Raw genomic sequence first — 10,312 nt, 5'->3', positions numbered from 1 at the left:
GGCTTCAGCAAAGATAATATTTGCCTCCAGATAGAAGATCTTTGTAATCCACGGTGTTGCATATGGCAGCCCCACATCTTGTTTCCTTTTCTTTTCTTTTTAATTAAAAGAGTTGACAATTTTATTTTCACATTTCTCAATACAAATGAAAACTGCATCTTTGTTTGTCCCACTTCTCCCCTCCAAAACGATTGTCTTTGATAGGGCAAGGGGGCAAGTCTTCCTTATGCTGTTAAGAAAACCCAGCATCACAGCAGCATGATCTCCTGGTGAAAGGGCACAGGTAATATAAAACTCACATAGGCCGGGCATGGTGGCTCACGCCTGTAATCCCAGCACTTTGGGAGGCCAAGGCAAGCGGGTCACAAGGTCAGGAGATCGAGACCATCCTGGCCAACATGGTGAAACCCCGTGTCTGCTAAAATACAAACAATTAGTTGGGCGTGGTGATGCGTGCCTGTAGTCCCAGCTATTCAGGAGGCTGACACAGGAGAATCGCTTGAACCAGGGAGGCAGAGGTTGCAGTGAGCCGGGATCACGTCAGTATACTTGAGCCTGGTGACAGACGAAGACTCCGTCTCAAAAAAAAAAAAAAAAAAAAAACCAAAGAAACAAACAAACAAGAAAACCCAAACAATAACAACAACGAAAAAAAAAAAACAAAGCTGATATAGTGAGGCCTCCTCTCTATCCTTATCTGTCTGGTCAAGTCATTCCCGGCCGAGTGGGCACCATCATGGGACAGGCAGGAGGTCTCATCATTGGGGGCCCAGGCATCATGGGTATGTGGCTTCCCATGGGGGGCCTCATTCCAGGAGCAGGTCCCACTGGCATCATCCCAGGAGGAGGAGGGCCCATCCTTGCCTTCACGGGAGGACCTTCCATATGGGGTGGTGCCACCACACCGGGGCTAGGAGGACCTGGAAGACTGGGGGGAAGGTGGTATCTTCGTCGCTGCAGGAGGAGGAGCAGAGAATGGAGTAGGAGGTATCCTTGTTGCAGTGCAGCCGTTGTTTTGTCCGTCAGGCTCTGAGTCTGCTCTTCCATCCATTTCTGATAGCAGCCTTTCACATTCTCTTTGTGTTTCCTGCCACTGCGATGTGCCTGTCTCACAGATGGAGAGTCATGGGTGGGGTCTGTATTGCAGTAGTCACAATAAAACTTGGACATGTTGCTCTGCAGGCTGTTGGTCACTCTGTTCCTTGTTTCTTTTTCTTAACAGATTTAAATTGCTGAAAAAGAATAGGTGAGTATATGTGAATGCTGATTTTTTTTTGAGACAGAGTCTCACTGTGTCACGCAGGCTGGCGTCGGGTGGTGCTATCATAGTTCTCTGTAACCTTGAACTCCTGGACTCAGTGATCCTCCCATCTCAGCCTTCCGTAGGTAGGAATGCAGATGTGTGCCCCCACACCCAGCTAATTTAATATTTTTTTTTTTTGGTAGAGACAGGATCTCTTTATGTTGCTCAGGCTGGTCTTGAACTCCTGGCTTCAAGCTATCCTCCTGCCCTGGCCTTCTAAAGTGCTGGGATTATGGATGTGAATCAGTGTGCCCAGCTGAACACTGAATTTTTGAAACTATTTTTGGAGAAGTGGAGGTTTGGGCGAATTCATTTATTTAGGTTCAGCAAATATTCGCAGGATGCCTCTTGCATCCTAGACACTGTACTGGCGCTGAGAGTAAAGTAATCGGCAAAAGCAGGCATGGTTCCTGCCCTCAGGGAGTGGACAGTTTAGCCCTGTACTGTCTAGTAAGGCAGCATTGGCCACATATGGCAACTGAGCATTTGAAATATGATGAACACAAACTGAGATGTGCAGGAAGCGTCAAGTACACATTAGATGGTGAAGACTTAATATAAAAAGAATGCAAAGTATTTTGTTAATGTTAAGGATATTTTATACATGTAGACCTGGTATTTGGGATAGATTTGTTTAAATATGTGATATTATTCCAATTACCTTCACTTCTTTTGTTTTACTTTTTAAAATGTGGTTACTATAAAATGCAAAAGTAAATATGTGGCTTGCATCATCTTTCATCATATTTAGTGTGGACCCTGAGGGTCTAGAGGAGTTACGAGCATTAAGTCATGGGTGACCCAGGTCAACGTGAATGGCTTGGAAATAGCAGCAAAGGGCGTGAAGAAGAGAATGTATGAATGGAGAGAGGGAGCTCAGTCTTGCAGGGTGAGGAAAGGCTTTCTCACACAGTCTGGCACTTCTTCAAAAGGTTAAACACAGAGTTCTATGACCCAGCACTTCCACTCCATTTTATGAAAGAAATGAAAATATATGTCTTTGCAGAAACTTGTATGCAAATGCTTATAGCAGCATTATTCATAATAGCACTAAAGTGAAAACAACACAAATGTTTGTCTACTGATGAGTGGAGAAATAGAACATGGCTTGACCATGCAATGGAATATTATTCAGTCCTCAAAAGGAATGAAGTAGTAACACGTACTACAACATGGATGGATCATGAGAATATTATACTAAGTGGAAGAAACCAGTCACAAAAGGTCACATATTATATGATTCCATTTATATGAAATGTCCAGAACAGGCAAATCTATGAAGACAGAAACACTGTGTCTACTAAAAATACAAAAATTAGCTGGGCATGGTGGCACACACCTGTAATCCCAGCTACTTGGGAGGCTGAGGCAGGAGAAGTGCTTGAACCCGGGAGGCGGAGGTTGTAGTGAGCCGAGATTGTGCCACTGAACTCCAGCCTGTGACAGAGACTCTATCTCAAAAAAAGTAGACTGCCAGGGCTTAGTGGGAGGAGGAAATGGCAGGTACCTGCTAATGGATATAGGGTTTCTTTTCGGGGTAATGAAAATGTTTTAAAATTGATCATGATGATGGTTTCTGAGCTCTGTGAATGCACTGAAACCATTGATTTGTTCACTTTAAGTGGGCAAATCATATGGTACCTGAATTATGTGTTAATAGTTACATTAAAAAGGTAAAATCTTCCTTAAAGAGATGACACTTAAGGAGAGACGTGGTGGGTGGGACGAGTTAACCAGATGGAGAAATGAGGAATAGCAGTTCAGGGTGAGGAACAGCGTAGTGAAGTCTGTGAGGTTAAAAGGCATAGAGTAGATGTAAGGGATTTTCTTTCTTTCTTTTTTTTTTTTTTCAAGATGGAGTTTTGCTCTTGACACCCAGGCTGGAGTGGAGTGGTGTGATCTTAGCTCCCTGCAACCTCTGCCTCCTGGGTTCAAGCGATTTTCCTGCCTCAGCCTCCTGAGAAACTGGGATTACAGGTGCCCACCACCATGCCTGGCTTATTTTTGGGTATTTAGTAGAGACGGGGTTTCAGCATGTTGGCCAGGCTGGTCTCAAACTCCTGACCTCCAGGTGATCCACCTGCCTTGGGCTCCCAAAGTGCTGGGATTACAGGCTTGAGGCCGTGCGCCCAGCCAGATTTAAGGGACTTTCAAGAGGTTTGTGTGACTGGAGCCTGCAGGGCAAGCGAGAGAATCAGGAAATGAGGCTGGAGAAAGAGAGGGGCTAGGTCATGGAGGGTGTCACATTAGGATGTTGGAGCTTTTCACGAGTGGTCCTGCCTTGGGCATCCCTCATAGCTACTCCGTGTACCAGCTTCCCCGCTGGTGAAATAAAGGGCTGATGAAGGGATGGACTGAGATAAGTGTGTGCCCAGTAAAGGTGAGCTTTTTCGTTTTGAACCCATAGAGCCATGCGAGCCATTGAAAGTGAGTGATCTGTTTGGAGGCACCTTCTGAAGTGATTGCTTTGGTCCCTGTAAGGAGTGTAGATTGTCACAGGGCCAGGGTAGAACAGGGAGGCCAGTCAGGAGGCGTTTGCAGTCAAACAGGAGGTGGTGGTGGCTTGGTTTATGGTGGTGTCAGGAGAGTGGCTGAGCAGTGAATGGATTTGAGAAAGATTGAGGAGGTAAAACCCACATGACCTGGTCACTGAATGTGGGCTGGGTGGGCTGGAGGGATGGTAAGAAAGAATGAGAAGAAAAACGTCCTGCAGGTTACTTGAGGTCCCTTTGTGAAGAGGAATGTTTGTGTTTATGATGAAGATGTCTAGACTTTGAAAGGCCATTTGTAGTGCTTTTTTTTTTTTTTTTTTTTAATTAAACAGCCAAGAACTCCTCCTTCTCAAAAAAAAAATAAGATTTTTTTTTGCCCTGATTTATCACAGAGCGATGGACGTTCATTTGCTTTAATGAGAAATGCGGACTGCCATTAAGAAAGCATATGAAATTAATCTGGATTGCTGTGAGGGAGTTAAATCTATTTAGATGTGTACCAGTGTCACTATAATAGTTTGGTCTCAACCCATTTCTGGCCTGTGGCTGCAGGAGGTGGACTCCCAGCTTGCTTGCTTTGAAAGATCCCAGCAACAAGCACATTTGGCATTTCCAGCCAAACCCACTTTGTGCAGCGAAGGAAAAGTTGAGGAGGGCCTCTGTTGTTTTCCCCCCGAATCGTTTGCCAGAAATGTGGCTGGGGGCTTCACTGCTGATTTTCTCAGTTTTAATCTTGCTGTGGAAAGCCTGTACCAACACTCAGCCATATTATTAATCCACAGCTCCAGCCTGGACTGTGATGTGTTTTTCCTTTCAGTGACACAACCTTGTTTTCCATTAAGACTCAATGCAAATAGACGCTCATGCACCATCACCACCGCTCTCCCTGATTGGTGAGGGAAGTCAGTGAGTGCTTCTCATTTGGTGTTCATGTTGGAGGTTTGTTTTTTTTGAGACGGAATCTCTCTCTCTTGCCCAGGCTGGAGTGCAGTGGCGCGATCTCGGCTCACTGTAACCTCTGACTCCCTGGTTCAAGCAATTCTCCTGCCTCAGCCTCCCAAGTAGCTGGGTTTACAGGCGCACACCCACCATGCCCAGCTAATTTTTGTGTTTTTAGTAGAGACGGGGTTTCACCATGTTGGCCAGGGTGGTCTTGATCTCCTGACCTCGTGATCTGCCTGCCTCGGCCTCCCAAAGTGTTAGTATTACAGGCGTGAGCCACTGTGCCTGGCCTGGAGTTGTTTTTAAAAGCATATTTCTCTCAGAGTAACTCTGGGGTGTCCCGCTGTGACTTGGGCAAAGCTTTGGATTTTCTGGAGGTGGAAAGTCAAACTTCATATAGAATTTGGAGACTGGGCACTATGGCTCATGCCTGTAATTCCAGTACTTTGGGAGGCTGAGGTGGGTGGATCATTTGAGGCCAGGAGTTCGAGACCCGGGGCAACATGACGAGACCCCGTTTCTACTAAAAATACAGACATTAGCCAGGTGTGGTGGTGCACGCCTGTAATCCCAGCTACTTGGGAGGCTGAGGCAGGACTTACCGCTTGAACCTGGGAGGCAGAGGTGTCCTGTGTCCAAACCCCATGAAGCGTATCAGCTGGCTGAAGATAAAATCGGTCATGCTGTATTGAGATTAGGGTTGCTGTTATCACACCTCATCCCCACCCCTGCTGGGCATCCACAAATAGTCTTCTTCAATGAGACGTCCCTCCTGCCCCTGGCTGCCTTATTTCATCTGCACCCAACCATAACCGTTGCTTGTCAGTGGGTCTCAACCTTGGCTGCACCTTGGAATCTCCTGGGGAGATTCGACAGTACCAAGGCTCTCTCTCACTTAGCGTGATGTTTTCAAGGTCCATCCACGTTGTAGTATGCACCAATACTTCCATTGTATGGATACAGCACATTTTGTTTATTTATTCTTCAACCAATTGGCCATTTCGGTTGTTGCCACCTTTTGGTTATTATATATATTATATAATTCCATTTATGTGAAATGTCCAGAATAGGCAAATCTGTAGAGGCAGAAGGCATGTAAGTTGTTGCCAGGACCTGGGGGAAAGGGGAAGGGATGGAGAGTGCTTGACAGGTACAGGGTTATTTTTTTTGGGCGGGGGAGGTGTTAATGAAAATGTTTTGGAACTGGACAGAGATGATTGTTTAACATTGTGAATGTATTTAATGACCCTGAAGTCTATGCTTTCACACAGGGACTTGTATGTTATGTGCATTTGGCCTCATTAAACAAATACTGCCGGGAGCAATGGCTCATGCCTGTAATCTCAGCACTTTGGGAGGCCAAGGTGGGCAGATCACTTGAGGCCAGGAGTTCGAGACCTGCCTGGCCAACATGGTGAAAACCTGTGTCTATTAGAAATACAAAAATTAGCCAGGCGTGGTGGTGCACTCCTGTAATCCCAGCTACTTGGGAGGCTGAGGCAGGAAAATGACTTGAACTTGCGAGGCAGAGGTTGCTGAGCTAAGATTGCACCACTGCACTCCAGCCTGGGTGACAGAACAAGACTCCGTCTCAAAAACAAAAAACAAAACAAAAACAAAAAATACTCATGCCCATGTTTCATCCCTCAGAGATTCTGTAATAATTGATCTGGGATGCAGAGCCTGGCCACTGGGGTTTTCAGATCTCCCCAGCTGATTCTGACATGCAGCTGTGGTTGACAATCTTCTTTTGGAATGAACTTGTTCATGTTTTACTTGTGTTCTTTTCTAGCCTCTAGCATGCCTGTGCCTTTCTGTTTCCCTTCACGTCTTTGGGGGGGTAATTTTTTCAATACAGTCTAACGACCAGCTGCCTCAAAATGCACTGGGATCCCTCTTAACCAAGTAGCTCCCCATCTCCAACTCTCACCTGCCAGGTCAGAATCTTGTGGGTGGGGCCCAGGACTGTACATATTTAAACAGGCAGTGACCTGGGAACTATTTCTGAACACCCCTAGGTTTCCCCTTGTTTGCCCTCTCCTTTTGCGTTTGGACCCCTTTGTGTGCTGACCACTGGGCTGTTGCACGTGGATATAGCATAAAAAAGACAGGCCAGGTGCAGTAGCTCATGCCTGTAATCCCAGCACTTTGGGAGACCGAGGTAGGCAGATCACTTGAGGCCAGGAGTTCAAGATCTGCCTGGCCAACATGACGAAACCCCATCTCTACCAAAAATACGTAATTAGCCGGGTGTGGTGATGCACACCTTTGATCCCAGCTACTCAGGAGGCTGAGGCTGGAGAATCCCTTGAGCCCAGGAGGCAGAGACTGCAGTGAACTGAGATTGCATCATTGCACTCCAACCTGGGTGACAGAGTGAGACTCTTAAAAAAAAAAAAAAAATGACAGAGATGGTCCTTCCTTTATGGAGCTCTCAGTAAAACAAGAAAGCTCACGATGTCCTGGCATTTGTCAGAAATACATTTGGTATGTGTAGTTGGGGTCACATGCTTGACGTACATATTGAAAGCTTCTGCGTAGGAAGAGAACAATCATCACAGCATCACAGCCTGGCATAACTGTCTCCCAGAACAGGTCTCCCTGGGGAGACTGATACCACAACTCTGAAATCAGAGCTCAAATCCAAGTTCTACATTTCCCTTAGTAATGTACATGATGTAAAACAGTTTTTATATTAGTTATCTATTGCTGTGTAACAATATTACTGCAAACTTTGTGGCTAGAGACAGCACAGAGTTATCACTGCATGATTTCTGTGGGTCAGGAATCCAGGCGTCACTTTGCTGGGTGCTACAGCCATAGTGTCAGCCAGGGCTCGGTTCTCATCTGGAGGCTTGACTGGTGATGGATCTGCTTCCAGGCTCATCTGGTTGTTGGCAGCATTCAGTTCCTTACAGGCTGCTGGACTTAGGGCCCCAGTTTCTTGCTGCTCTCAGCTTCTTGCCACATGGGCCTCTCCATGTGGCCACTCATGACATGGCAGCTCCCATCTTCAAAGCCAGCAAGACAGATAGCCTCTTAGCAAGACAACATCCTATCTAACATAATCACTACATCCCATCACCTCTGGCATATTCTCTTGGTTATAAGACAGTCCTAGGTCCCACCCACGTTCACAGGGAGGGGGTTATACAAGGGTGTCAGTACCAGGGTGGGAGGCATCTGGTTGCCATAGTTTTCTCTACATAGAATGGGGATAATTATGCTTCTTACCTCCAGGACTGTAGTGCATATTAAATGAGAGGATGCATGAATACCACTTATCAGAGAGTAAGGACCTCATAAATATTAACTTCTCTGTTCTTTATTATTACTACCATTGTTAATATCATTAGGTCAACACTGGTCATTGGTCTCCTGCCTGTGAAAGGCGTCTCCCTCCATTGCCCCTGGGTTCCCCGTGAGCTTCTCCTGTGTTGTTCTCACGGATGTCCTCTTCATCCAGTCTTGGAGATCTAATCTTGAGCCCTGAATCTTTTTTCCAATCTGACTTGTCTGAAGCATGCACTAAGCTAGCTGGACATTCAGATTGGGTGTAGCATTTTATAAAAAGCAGCATCTCCATCTGTGTTAGATGCATCTTTGAGGGACTATGTTTCTGGTGGCCTCTCATGACTTGGTCTCTTCCTCATTTAGGATTCTTTGCTAGAACAGCAGGAGACAGCTTCCCATTCTGTCCTGTAAGTCTGCATCCTCACTGCCTTCAAATTTCCCACTTGGGAGATGTTTACATCCCCAGAACCCGTTGAATCTTTTTAATTGAAAAGAGTGTGAATGCTCTGGGCCAGATACTGTGCTTGGTTCCAGGGATCTGAAAAAGTCAATGAGACAAATCCTTGGTTCTCACTGAGCTCACAGTTCAATAGAGGAATTTATTTTTTAATTAAAAAGTTGTTTTTACAATAGAACTCGTGAACATATTTCTCCTTTCTGACATTTTGTGTTATTTGACCAACCTCTTTTCCCCTCCCGCTGCTCCTGCCAACGACCATTCTTTCTTTCTTTCTTTTTTTTTTTTAACTTCTCTGAGCTAATTTTTTTTTTTTTTTTTTTGAGATGGAGTCTCGCTCTGTCACCCAGACTGGAGTGCAGTGGTGTAATCTTGGCTCACTGCAACCTCTGCCTCCTGGGTTCAAGTGATTCTCCTGTCTCAGCCTCCTGAGTAGCTGGGATTACAGGCATGCACCACCACACCCAGCTAATTTTTGTATTTTTAGTAGAGATGGGGTTTCATCATGTTAGTCAGGCTGGTCTTGAACTCCTGACCTCGTGATCTGTCCGCCTCAGCCTCCCAATGTGCTGGGATTACAGGCATGAGCCACCATGCCTGGCCAACTCTTTTAGATTCCACATATATTTGAGATCATGTGGTTATTTGTCTTTCTGAGCTTGGCTTAGTTTGCTTTTCATAATGTCCTCCAGGTTCATCCATGTTGTTGCAAATCACAGGATTTTCTTCTTTTTAAGGGCTGAATGGTATTCCATTGTATATATATATTCCTTATCCATTCATGTTTTGATGGGCACTTAGGTTGCTGCTGTGTATTGGCTATTGTGCAGTGAGCATGGGAGTGTGGATATCTCTTCAACAGACTGACTTCAGCTCCTTTGGATATATACCCAGATGTGTGACTGCTGGATCATATGGCAATTCTACTCTTAATTTTTTTAGGCATCTCTGTACTATTTCCCATAATGGCTGTACTAATTTACATTCCCAAGATAGCATGTAAGCATTCTCTTGCATTCTCACTGACACTTGTTACCTTTCATCTTTTTTATCATAGTCATTCTAATAGATGTCAGGTAACATATCATTGTGGATTTAATTTACAATTCCTTGATAATTAGTAATTTTAAGCAGTTTTCATATACCTGTTGGTCATTTGTATGTCTTTTAGAAATGTCTACTTAGATCTTTTGCTCATTTTTTGAGTTGTTTTCTTACTATTGAGTTGTTTGAGTTCCTTATATGTTTTGGAGTTCCTTGTATATATTCTAGCCTTATGAGATGTATGGTTTGCAAATATTTTCTCCCATCCCATAGGCTGTTTCTTCAATGAAGGAGTTTAGACTTGAGGCCAAGTCTAAACTTGCACTCTCCCTTTTAAACATAGAAAACAAGGTGTAGCCCAGACACTTTTGTAGGCAACAGTGTCAAGCTAGAATTGAATACAATGTTACTTTTCCATTGAATTAACTTTTTGTAGTTATAGCAGTAAACAGTGAGTCCTTTGGAAAGAAATGTATTTAGGTAAAAGACGTGATAAGCTGCCCTTTCCACAAAAGGCAGCCACACTTAAGTGCCCATTGATGGTTGCTAGATCTACTGATGGTTTAAGAAAATTTGGAGGTTTAGATTTTTATGTGAAATTTTCTAATTATTACATGTTAGATCAAATAAAGAATACCTTGCGATTCAAACAAAATACATTGTAGGCAGTTGGTTTGTAACTTCTGTAGTGAGAGTTGTAACAAGAGACTATTGAATTTTGAAGGAATAGTAAGATTAAATCTTGGGAGAGTGTTGGTGTAAATAAGTCTAAGAATGATG

The 10,312-nt window shown here is 44.5% G+C and overlaps 1 pseudogene; it reads right to left on the bottom strand.

The window, feature by feature from the left end:
- Positions 1 to 693: 693 nt before the first annotated feature.
- Positions 694 to 1,170, bottom strand: LOC105538573 (annotated as a pseudogene).
- Between the last annotated feature and the right edge of the window lie 9,142 nt (positions 1,171 to 10,312).

The sequence above is a fragment of the Mandrillus leucophaeus genome, unplaced genomic scaffold (assembly GCF_000951045.1).
Source record: "Mandrillus leucophaeus isolate KB7577 unplaced genomic scaffold, Mleu.le_1.0 Scaffold195, whole genome shotgun sequence".
Lineage (NCBI taxonomy): Eukaryota > Metazoa > Chordata > Mammalia > Primates > Cercopithecidae > Mandrillus > Mandrillus leucophaeus.
Note: the sequence above shows the minus strand (reverse complement) of the source record. Positions and strands in the feature narration are given on the sequence as shown.